This window comes from Elephas maximus, chromosome 10 (assembly GCF_024166365.1).
Source record: "Elephas maximus indicus isolate mEleMax1 chromosome 10, mEleMax1 primary haplotype, whole genome shotgun sequence".
Classification (NCBI taxonomy): domain Eukaryota; kingdom Metazoa; phylum Chordata; class Mammalia; order Proboscidea; family Elephantidae; genus Elephas; species Elephas maximus.
Genome location: NC_064828.1, coordinates 116,913,215 through 116,926,045, shown reverse-complemented (window position 1 = coordinate 116,926,045; position 12,831 = coordinate 116,913,215). Strand labels below are relative to the sequence as shown.

Here is a 12,831-nt window from a genome sequence, read left to right as displayed (position 1 = left end):
TGGTTGTCTTTTATTACCTATCTCTCCTGAATGAGATAAAACCTTTCAGGAGGAGAGGCAGTACCCACTGCAGCTGGTTGATGTGTATTAAGCATAAAGTTAGGATTCAGGTACTTTAAAAAAAATGAACTTTTTTGCTGTTTAATTTTGTATATTTGTTGAATGCCTACCAGGAGCAATGCATTGTTTATAAGATGGTTCTCTCTACCCAGGGAGCTTATCTACGGATAGGGAATAGAATTAGGGTGCATCCCTGCGATACGAAGTAGCATTTGTCACATGATAGAATTAGGGTACATCCCTGCGATAAAAGTAGCATTTGTCACATGATAGAATATGGATACATCCCTGCGATACAAAGTAGCATTTGTCACATGATAGAATACGGATACATCCCTGCGATACAAAGTAGCATTTGTCACATGATAGAATATGGATACATCCCTGCGATACAAAGTAGCATTTGTCACATGATAGAATACGGATACATCCCTGCGATACAAAGTAGCATTTGTCACATGATAGAATACGGATGCATCCCTGCGATAAAAGTAGCATTTGTCACATGATAGAATTAGGGTACATCCCTGCGATAAAAGTAGCATTTGTCACATGATAGAATATGGATACATCCCTGCGATACAAAGTAGCATTTGTCACATGATAGAATTAGGGTACATCCCTGCGATAAAGGTAGCATTTGTCACATGATAGAATACGGATACATCCCTGAGATACAAAGTAGCATTTGTCACATGATAGAATTAGGGTACATCCCTGCGATAAAGGTAGCATTTGTCACATGATAGAATACGGATACATCCCTGAGATACAAAGTAGCATTTGTCACATGATAGAATTAGGGTACATCCCTGCGATAAAAGTAGCATTTGTCACATGATAGAATACGGATACATCCCTGCGATACAAAGTAGCATTTGTCACATGATAGAATTAGGGTACATCCCTGCGATAAAAGTAGCATTTGTCACATGATAGAATATGGATACATCCCTGCGATACAAAGTAGCATTTGTCACATGATAGAATTAGGGTACATCCCTGCGATACAAAGTAGCATTTGTCACATGATAGAATTAGGGTACATCCCTGCGATAAAAGTAGCATTTGTCACATGATAGAATTAGGGTACATCCCTGTGATAAAAGTAGCATTTGTCACATGATAGAATATGGATACATCCCTGCGATACAAAGTAGCATTTGTCACATGATAGAATACGGATGCATCCCTGCGATAAAAGTAGCATTTGTCACATGATAGAATTAGGGTACATCCCTGCGATAAAAGTAGCATTTGTCACATGATAGAATATGGATACATCCCTGCGATACAAAGTAGCATTTGTCACATGATAGAATTAGGGTACATCCCTGCGATAAAGGTAGCATTTGTCACATGATAGAATACGGATACATCCCTGAGATACAAAGTAGCATTTGTCACATGATAGAATTAGGGTACATCCCTGCGATAAAGGTAGCATTTGTCACATGATAGAATACGGATACATCCCTGAGATACAAAGTAGCATTTGTCACATGATAGAATTAGGGTACATCCCTGTGATAAAAGTAGCATTTGTCACATGATAGAATATGGATACATCCCTGCGATACAAAGTAGCATTTGTCACATGATAGAATTAGGGTACATCCCTGCGATAAAAGTAGCATTTGTCACATGATAGAATATGGATACATCCCTGCGATACAAAGTAGCATTTGTCACATGATAGAATTAGGGTACATCCCTGCGATACAAAGTAGCATTTGTCACATGATAGAATTAGGGTACATCCCTGCGATAAAAGTAGCATTTGTCACATGATAGAATTAGGGTACATCCCTGTGATAAAAGTAGCATTTGTCACATGATAGAATATGGATACATCCCTGCGATACAAAGTAGCATTTGTCACATGATAGAATATGGATACATCCCTGCGATACAAAGTAGCATTTGTCACATGATAGAATTAGGGTACATCCCTGCGATAAAAGTAGCATTTGTCACATGATAGAATATGGATACATCCCTGCGATACAAAGTAGCATTTGTCACATGATAGAATTAGGGTACATCCCTGCGATAAAAGTAGCATTTGTCACATGATAGAATTAGGGTACATCCCTGCGATACAAAGTAGCATTTGTCACATGATAGAATTAGGGTACATCCCTGCGATAAAAGTAGCATTTGTCACATGATAGAATACGGATACATCCCTGCGATACAAAGTAGCATTTGTCACATGATAGAATTAGGGTACATCCCTGCGATAAAAGTAGCATTTGTCACATGATAGAATACGGATACATCCCTGCGATACAAAGCATTTGTCACATGATAGAATTAGGGTACATCCCTGCGATAAAAGTAGCATTTGTCACATGATAGAATATGGATACATCCCTGCGATACAAAGTAGCATTTGTCACATGATAGAATTAGGGTACATCCCTGCGATACAAAGTAGCATTTGTCACATGATAGAATACGGATACATCCCTGCGATACAAAGTAGCATTTGTCACATGATAGAATTAGGGTACATCCCTGCGATACAAAGTAGCATTTGTCACATGATAGAATATGGATACATCCCTGCGATACAAAGTAGCATTTGTCACATGATAGAATTAGGGTACATCCCTGCGATAAAGGTAGCATTTGTCACATGATAGAATATGGATACATCCCTGCGATACAAAGTAGCATTTGTCACATGATAGAATTAGGGTACATCCCTGCGATAAAGGTAGCATTTGTCACATGATAGAATTAGGGTACATCCCTGCGATAAAGGTAGCATTTGTCACATGATAGAATACGGATACATCCCTGCGATACAAAGTAGCATTTGTCACATGATAGAATACGGATACATCCCTGCGATACAAAGTAGCATTTGTCACATGATAGAATTAGGGTACATCCCTGCGATACAAAGTAGCATTTGTCACATGATAGAATATGGATACATCCCTGCGATACAAAGTAGCATTTGTCACATGATAGAATTAGGGTACATCCCTGCGATAAAGGTAGCATTTGTCACATGATAGAATACGGATACATCCCTGCGATACAAAGTAGCATTTGTCACATGATAGACTATGGATACATCCCTGCGATACAAAGTAGCATTTGTCACATGATAGAATACGGATACATCCCTGCGATACAAAGTAGCATTTGTCACATGATAGAATTAGGGTACATCCCTGCGATACAAAGTAGCATTTGTCACATGATAGAATTAGGGTACATCCCTGCGATAAAAGTAGCATTTGTCACATGATAGAATTAGGGTACATCCCTGCGATACAAAGTAGCATTTGTCACATGATAGAATTAGGGTACATCCCTGCGATAAAAGTAGCATTTGTCACATGATAGAATTAGGGTACATCCCTGCGATACAAAGTAGCATTTGTCACATGATAGAATTAGGGTACATCCCTGCGATACAAAGTAGCATTTGTCACATGATAGAATTAGGGTACATCCCTGCGATAAAAGTAGCATTTGTCACATGATAGAATATGGATACATCCCTGCGATACAAAGTAGCATTTGTCACATGATAGAATACGGGTACATCCCTGCGATAAAGGTAGCATTTGTCACATGATAGAATACGGATACATCCCTGCGATACAAAGTAGCATTTGTCACATGATAGAATTAGGGTACATCCCTGCGATAAAAGTAGCATTTGTCACATGATAGAATACGGATACATCCCTGCGATACAAAGTAGCATTTGTCACATGATAGAATTAGGGTACATCCCTGCGATAAAGTAGCATTTGTCACATGATAGAATATGGATACATCCCTGCGATACAAAGTAGCATTTGTCACATGATAGAATATGGATACATCCCTGCGATACAAAGTAGCATTTGTCACATGATAGAATTAGGGTACATCCCTGCGATACAAAGTAGCATTTGTCACATGATAGAATTAGGGTACATCCCTGCGATAAAAGTAGCATTTGTCACATGATAGAATTAGGGTACATCCCTGCGATACAAAGTAGCATTTGTCACATGATAGAATATGGATACATCCCTGCGATACAAAGTAGCATTTGTCACATGATAGAATATGGATACATCCCTGCGATACAAAGTAGCATTTGTCACATGATAGAATACGGATACATCCCTGTGATACAAAGTAGCATTTGTCACATGATAGAATTAGGGTACATCCCTGCGATAAAAGTAGCATTTGTCACATGATAGAATTAGGGTACATCCCTGCGATACAAAGTAGCATTTGTCACATGATAGAATTAGGGTACATCCCTGCGATAAAAGTAGCATTTGTCACATGATAGAATATGGATACATCCCTGCGATACAAAGTAGCATTTGTCACATGATAGAATTAGGGTACATCCCTGCGATAAAAGTAGCATTTGTCACATGATAGAATACGGATACATCCCTGCGATACAAAGTAGCATTTGTCACATGATAGAATTAGGGTACATCCCTGCGATAAAAGTAGCATTTGTCACATGATAGAATACGGGTACATCCCTGCGATAAAAGTAGCATTTGTCACATGATAGAATATGGATACATCCCTGCGATACAAAGTAGCATTTGTCACATGATAGAATTAGGGTACATCCCTGCGATACAAAGTAGCATTTGTCACATGATAGAATACGGATACATCCCTGCGATACAAAGTAGCATTTGTCACATGATAGAATTAAGGTACATCCCTGCGATACAAAGTAGCATTTGTCACATGATAGAATTAGGGTACATCCCTGTGATACGAAGTAGCATTTGTCACGTGATAGAATATGGATACGTCCCTGTGATACGAAGTAGCGTTTGTCACATGATAGAATACGAATACCTCCCTGTGATACAAAGTAGCATTTGTCACATGATAGAATGCGCATACGTCCCTGTGATACAAAGGAGCATTTGTTACATGCACTAAGAGGTAAAACGGTGCTGAAACTTCAGGGAGGTCATTTCTGACTGAGGAAGGGAGAACTCTTTGGGTAGGGGAAGGGTTTCAGTACATGTAGGTGTGGGTGGGAAACACTGGTGGCATAGTGGTTAAGTGCTGCGGCAGCTAACCAAAAGATTGGCAGTTTGAATCCACCAGGCACCCCTTGGAAACTCTACTGCGATAGTTCTACTCTGTCCTATAGGGTCACTGTGAGCTGGAATTGCCGGAGTTGGGTTTAGGTGTAGGCAGAGAAAAAGCTTTACCCTGCAGGCAGCAGAGGTAAGAACATGTTGGTACCATGTTAATGGTGAGGAGTCCAGTGTGTGTAAACTCTCCTTGAATCAGTGTGACTCTCTACACAGGGTAAAACATACCAGAGACATTGTGACTCTAAAGAAAAGTTCATAAAGAGATGTGACCTCCTAAAGGGGCTTATGTGGGTGCCTGCTGTCGGGAGGGTCAGCGACTGGCCTCCAGTGGAAGGAGTTGGACGCAGCCCTGACCTTCCCGTTTGGGGTTGATGAGGTCACGGGGCACAGGGAGTGTGGTTGGCATCGTTGTGGTCCATTCAGGCTCTTCTCTCTCTTCCTAGAAGATTAAAAAAAAAAAAAAAAAAATTCCAAATTTGAATCCAAGACTTGAAAGATGCCAGTTGTCTAAATACAGTACCATATTATGTTAAATATAGCTATTGAAGTTGTAAAAATCTGTTCACAAGGCTTTGTTTTAATATTCATAGCAGAACTTTTTTTGGAATGTAATCTGAGAAACCAAGGGCCATTTTATCATCAGAGCTGACTATTAATTAGGGTATTGTTTCAGATATAAAAGTTGATCTGCCACTGAAATTCTATTTGAATATGTATAGTTCCAAGCTTGCTTTGTGTATTTAATAACTTTAGTGCCATAATTACTCTGTTTACGAGTAAATTTTGGTGCACGTGTTAATGTGGCAGTGGCGGTGAGTGGTTTCAGCAGAGGGCACCGCTAATTCCCATCTCCACGTGCCCCTCAGCTGCGTCTATATTTCATTTAGTCTCAGCGGGAAAGAAGTGGGCAGGTGATGTCAGCGGTAACGTGACGGTGAACTTCTCCTTTTCTCTGAAACCTTTCTGTTAAGTTGGCTACCGGCCAGAGGAGTGGATTTGTGTTGAGCCAAGCTCGCTGAAATTTTGTAGAATGATTTAGTTTGGTAAAGAAACCTTAATGCAGGTATTGGTTTCATTATTAGAAGAAACCTAGAATGTACTTAAAGCAATTGTTTGATTCAAGTTAGTGTGATAACTTCTTTAGAAAACTCTAACTTACTGCGGCAAATACTTGTGGTTGTGTTATTACATTTTTTTGAGTAGGAACTTCTGGATTCAAATAAATCCCCTTTCCTCTTCTCAGAAATCACTCTAAAAGCAACAAGGAGATTGAGAGACATGTATTTCATATTTTGTGAAACTAGGAGACTTCTATAATCCTGAACTAGGAAATAAGAGAAAAAGGGCTGCCAAGTGCTGGGAGGACCGCCTAGGGGAGCGGGGATGGGGGATGCTGAGTGGGGACTCTGAGCTGCAGCCTGAAGCACAGCCTGAGAGGAAGCTGGCTGAAGAGTGCTCTCCAGAGGAAGTGGCAGCCCTGAGGGGCACAACCCATAAGCCTTGGTTTGGAAGAGCAGGAGTAGGTGTTGGCAGAAGGGCACTAGGGAGCTTTATGGGACAGTGGGCACAGGTGTGTATACCAAAAAACTGTTGTGCCACCAGGGTTCCTTTCAGATGACTATAGCTGAGTTAAAAAACAAAAAACAAAAACCTGTTGCTGCCGAGTTGATCCCGACCCATAGCGACCCTATAGGACAGAGTAGAACTGCCCCATAGGGTTTCCAAGGAGAGGCTGGTAGATTCAAACTGCTGACCTTTTGGTTAGCAGCCAAATGCTTGGCCACTGTGCCATCAGGGCCCCCAAATGTGTATATATACGTGAAAGTATGTCCGTCTGTGCACTCGTGCGGGTTATCAGTTTGCTGCCTCAGCTCCAAGTCCACCCTTCTCTGCCTTGTTTTGTGATGCTAGAACTGGACCTGTAAACATCGTTTCCTTTTCCAGCACAACGCTAGATTTGTCAGCAGAGGGTGAGGCAGAGCAGACAGGAAGGGGCTTCTCTTGCAGTTCCAGTGTGCTTGTGGTTTTTTTCCTTTCAGGGTGTGTGGCAGCCAGCCCGGCTTTCCCCGCAGTGAGCTTACCTTCCAACAGGCGGCTTCCTGCTCCCACCAGCACCAAGGGGCAGCTCTAGCCCACTGGCACCCCAGGAGCTTCTCTGCCACCCACCAGATGGGTGCAACCACAGCCTGTCCAGGGCTCCCATTAGCCCTAGAGGTAGTAACTGCTCCCTGTGCTTGCAGTCCTGTGCTCCTTAGGGTCCTCTTCATCCTCTCATTAGTTAACCACTTGTTACTAGTTAGTGATCCTTTATACTAAAATTTCCTGTTTAAATTGCTTGCATGATTTCTGTCTCCTGACTGGATCCTGTTATGATTTGTGTAATTTCTTATGTTAATTTTTGTATAAATTAAAAAACAAAATGAAAAAAATTCACAAGCTACAATTTCTACAAAGTGCACACAGGGTTTACCACCCCCCAGACTGGGATATAGAACATGACCAGATCCCTGGAAACCATCCTCATGTCTTCTTCCCTTTAGTCATTTCATCCCCCAAATGGTACCCACCGTTTGACTTCTGTTGTCATTCATTCTTGTTCATTATCGACCTTCACGTAAACGGAATCATACAGTATGCCCTCTTTTGTGTCTCGCTTCTTTTGCTCAGTATAATGGTTGTGAAGTTCATCTGTCTTACATCCGTTCTGTTGATGCACGTGGGCTTCCCTGGTTTTCTGAATAAAGCTGCTGTTAACATTCTTGCGTGTGTCTTTTGGTGGACATACGTAGAAGTGGAATTGCTGAATGTGTTAGCAGCTACCGCCAAACATTTTCAAAATGGCTGAAACTGTGTACAGTGTATGAGACTTCCCGTTGTTGTCCATCCTTGCTAACACTGGGCATTGTCAGACTTTCACAGGTGAGGTCCTCAAACCTTTAGGGGAAAAGATCATTCCCCTGCTGTTCAGGCTGTTCAGATTGTGGAACAAGAAGAGTCCCAGAGCTGTCTTAGGAAGTGAGCATGACATTGATATCAAAATGGTTAAGTATGTTTTTGCTGTTCTTAGGTGCCATCGAGTCGATTCTCACTCTTCGAGACCCTATAGGACAGAGTAGAACTGCCCCACAGGGTTTCCAAGGCTGTAATCCCATGGGAGCAGGTTGCCAGGTCTTTTCTTCCTTGAAGCAGCTCGTGGGTTTGAGCTGCGGATCTTTTGGACAGCACCTGCGTGCTTAACTGTTGTGCCACCAGGATTCCTTACAGATAAAATAGCTGAGTTTTTTTAAAAAAAGAAATCTACAGACCAGTTCTAGGAATGTCAGTTTTGTTCCCAAATAAGTTAGCAACAGAATCCAGCAGCTTATTGAAAGAATCATAAACACCACCGGGTATGATTGTTTTGCTAAGACTTGTTATGACGTTAAATTGTTGTCTACAAGTATGTGGTATACAACTGCATTCATTTAAGTCTTTGTTGATGTGTGTTTTCAAAGACGGACTGTTTATTGGCTACATGTTTTCTGTACTAGTCCATGTGGCCGTCTGTTGCCTGAAGCCTCCCCTAAGGCTGTAGGGGTAACAGAGGGAGGTCCCACATCTTCTTCATGGGGTGGCAACAGGAGGAAGGGAGTTTCGTTTAGGAACATTTTAAAGAGAGATTTTGTACCCCTGTGGCCTCTCCTCATCAGAGCAACTTCTCAGTCTCCTTGTCGGGCAGACTTAGTTGTGAGGGAGGTTTGGACTCACGCAGAGTTAGTTTCACATACTAATTAATCTATTTTTCTATATTTTCTTTTTTGCACAAAAGCCGGTAACCTAGGACCTAGGCATGAGCAACTTTATATAAATGTATTTTTTACTCAGTTTACTTGGATTAGTGTGATATATTTAAATTCCTTGAAAATTGTAGATACCCTAATGTGTATGAAGGATTGAAGAAAAGGAAAACAAAAAACCCGGAAAACTATTTCAGAAAAGCTGGAATCCTCCCTCGTGTCTTGTGCCAACATAAAAGTGTAGTTGTCGTTAGCTGCCACCGAGTTGGCCCCAAAGCAGACAGATCAAAATTGTACAAGCAAAAAACTAAACCGTAAAATAATCAGGAGAAACGTGAGAGCTGTTTAGCTTGACGCAGGGAAGTCTAAGAGTGACAAAAAATCCAAAAGCTAAAAATAAGCAATGTCACAAGATAAACTGGAAAACTATTGGTAATGCAAGGGCTAATTTCCTTAATACAGCATATAAGAAATGCCTAGAAAAAAGCAAAACACTAATAATCCCCAAAAGAAAAATGTGCAGTGGTTCCTAACAGATAAACCAAACCAGTCACCCTCAAACTGATTCCGACTCATGGCAATGCCATGTGCTCCACTGGGTTTTCAGTGGTTGATTTTCCAAAAGTAGATTGCCAGGCCTTTCTTCCAGGGTGCCTATGGCTGCGCACATTAACTGTTTGTACCACTTAGAGATTCCTACCAATAGATAATTCATAGGAAAGGAAGTACATATTTCCCTTAGGAGTCTTTTCTTTTTTGTGATTTGACGAGCTCACTGAATGTGAAAAGGTTTCTGGTTTTGATCCCCTGATGACTGTTAATTATAGGAGCAGTGGATTTTATATGTCTGAAAATGTAAAATATTACATAATACAGAAAACTTAGTTAAGCAAATTTAGCCTTAATGAATTATAAGATGACTATCCTTACAGCTACCACCTGGGTCAGGAAGTAGACCTCTGCCTGCCCCACGCTTGATCCCAGCTTTCTTCGGCTTCCTCAAAGCAACGCCTGTTCCTTATGCTGACTACCTCCTTGCTTTTCTTTATAGTCCTGTCACTCAAGTGTATACCCCTAAATGCTGTAGTTTAGATTTGCCTGATTTTGTTTTGTTTTAGATACACGTTTCAAGTCTTTTTAAAGTCTTTATTTGTTGAAGAAATGGGATTGTGTGTCCTGTAGAGTTTTCTTCCTCAGGATTTCGCTGATTGCGTTCCTGTGTTAAAGTTGAACGTATTTTTGCGTTCTCTGCACAGCCGGTGAGTTGGCAGGCTTGATTGGGTTCTGGTTCCGGTTACTGTTATCTGACAGGACTATTTCATGGTGTATTGTTTGTTGTAGTTAGATGGCTTCAAGTCAATTTTGACTCATAGAGACCCCCATGTGACAGAATAGAACTACCCCATAAGGTTTCCTTGGCTGTAAAGCAGACCACCAGGTCTTTGTCTCACAGAACCTCGGGGTGGGTTTGAACCACCGACCTTTCAGTTAGCAGCCACCAGCACTCTTTGGTGTATTCTTTGTCAGGAGGCATAAATATCTCCATCCCATATTTTGATATTAGTAGCCATCAGTGCTTAATGCTTGTATCCATTAATTCATTAGGGGTTGCAAATGGTGATATTAATATCACACACAAGTAAAGTTTTGCTGAAGACCATTCAAAAAGGGTTGCACCTGTACATCAGCAGGGAACTGCCAGAAATTCAGGCCAGATTCAGAAGAGGACGTGGAATGAAGGATATCATTGCTGATGTCAGATGGATCCTGGCTGAAAGCAGAGAATACCAGAAGAATGTTTACCTGTGTTTTACTGACTATGCAAAGGCATTCAACTGTGTGGATCACAACAAATTATGGATAACATTGCGAAGAATGGGAATTCCAGAACGCTTGATTGTGATCATGAGGAGCCTTTACATAGCTCAAGAGGCAGTTGCTCAGACAGAACAAGAGCATACTGCATGGTTTAAAGTCAGGAAAGCTGTGCGTCAGGGTTGTATCCTTTCACCATACCTGTTCAGTCTGTATGCTGAGCAAATAATCCGAGAAGCTGGACTATATGAAGAAGAACTGGGCATCAGGATTGGAGGAAGACTCATTAACGACCTACGTTATGCAGATGACAACCTTGCTTGCTGAAAGTGAAGAGGACTTGAAGCACTTACTAATGAAAATCAAAGACCACAGCCTTCAGTTGGATTACACCTCAACATAAAACAAAAATCCTCATGACTGGACCAATAAGCAACGTGATAAACGGAGAAAAGGTTGACGTTGTCAAGGATTTCATTTTACTTGGACCCACAATTAATGCCCTTAGAGGCAGCAGTCGAGAAATCAAGTGACACATTGCATTGGGCAAATCTGTTGCAGAAGACCTCTTTAAAGTGTTAAAAGTGAAGATGTCACCTTGAGGACTAAGGTGTGCCTGACCCAAGTCATGATATTTTCAGTTGCCTCATAGGCATGCAAAAGCTGGACGATGAATAAGGAAGACTGAAGAAGAATTGATGCCTTTGAATTATGGTGTTGGTGAAGAATATTGAATAAGCCATGGACTGCCAGAAGAATGAACAAGTCTGTCTTGGAAGAAGTACAGCCACAATGCTTCTTAGAAGGGAGGATAGTGAGACTTCATCTCACATACTTTCGACATTTTGTTAGCAGGGACCAGTCCCTGGAGGAGGACATCATGCTTGGTAAGTTAGAAAGCCAGTGAAAAAGAGGAAGACCCTCAACGAGGTGGATGGACACGTTGGCTGCATCGGTGGGCCCAAGCATAACAATGATTGTGAGGATGGCAAAAGATGAGGCAGTGTTTCATTCTGTTGTACATAGGGCTGTTGTGAGTCGGAACTGACTGGACAGCCCCTAACAACAACAAATTGTGGTAATCTAAAACCATTCTTCATGTATTAGCTGAAATATTCTTTTAAGGAGGAATTTCCCTTCGTTTCCTCATTTGGTTACCCAGTGGTACATTTCATATAGGAAAGATTTTCTTTGGTTTTCTTCACCTTACTATTAAGAATTTGTCGTTTTCCCCATTTTATGTGTTGTAACCCACTATGGTTATTGTCTTTATTAATGCCCATCTTCGGTTAGTGTGGGACGGTCTTCCAAGCTTGTTCTCTAGTGATTTCTTATTCCCCTTTTCCCTGTTGATAACACTTTGCAGTCTTTATACGTGAAATTTAGCTGGGTATAACATCTTTGGCTCATGTTTTCTTTCCTTGAGTCGTAAGTATGTTATTCCTTTTTTTTTCTGGTATAAAGTGGTGCTGTCAAAGTGTGATGACAATGTGATTTTTTTTCCTTTTAAGATACACTGTTTCTTCTTTTTTCCTTTTTGCCTGCTGCTCAAAGAATGTTTTCTCTTACTATGAGGTCTGATAATTGTACTGGACTCTGTCTTGATAGTGCGGGTTGATTTTCTTCATGTATGGTGTGTTCTTTTAATATGTAGTTTTATCCTTTTTTTAGTTCCAGGAAATTTTCTTGAGTTAACATATTTTTGGTATTTTGTTCCCTTGTTTTCATTTTTTTTGCAGTCATTCCTTTTCTTCCCCTGGCTTCTGCATTTGTGATTTCCTCTTGAAACATTTTTATCTCTTCTTCCTTGTTGATTTTTTAAAAAAGGTTTTCCATTTAAGTCATTATTATTATTTTTTAGTCTATTCAGTCTTTTTTTCTAATTCAGTCTTCATTTCCAAACTGATTTTGTTATTTAATTGTCATTCTTTCCTGGCTTCTATCGCCTGATGGAAGTATTTTTTCCAAAAATTCTGGTTCATGTCCATCTTTTATATTTTATACCTTTTATATATATATATACACACACATACACACACGTACACATATGTATCTATGTATCTGAACTTTGTGTGAGA

General features: G+C 40.6%; 1 protein-coding gene across 5 annotated transcripts in view; it reads left to right on the top strand.

Annotated features, from left to right (window-relative positions):
* Positions 1-12,831, top strand: part of VRK1 (VRK serine/threonine kinase 1) — a 136,939-nt gene that overhangs the window by 55,662 nt on the left and 68,446 nt on the right. Inside the window, exon 1 of one of the 5 annotated variants that reach the window (XM_049897671.1) lies at positions 6,631-7,376. The exons of 2 other annotated variants lie outside the window; for them this stretch is intronic. The gene's annotated coding sequence lies outside the window, so the exon portion shown is untranslated. Of the gene's footprint in view, positions 1-6,630; positions 7,377-12,831 lie in introns of those variants that run through there. 2 more of the 5 variants (XM_049897668.1, XM_049897673.1) reach the window with 2 other exon arrangements.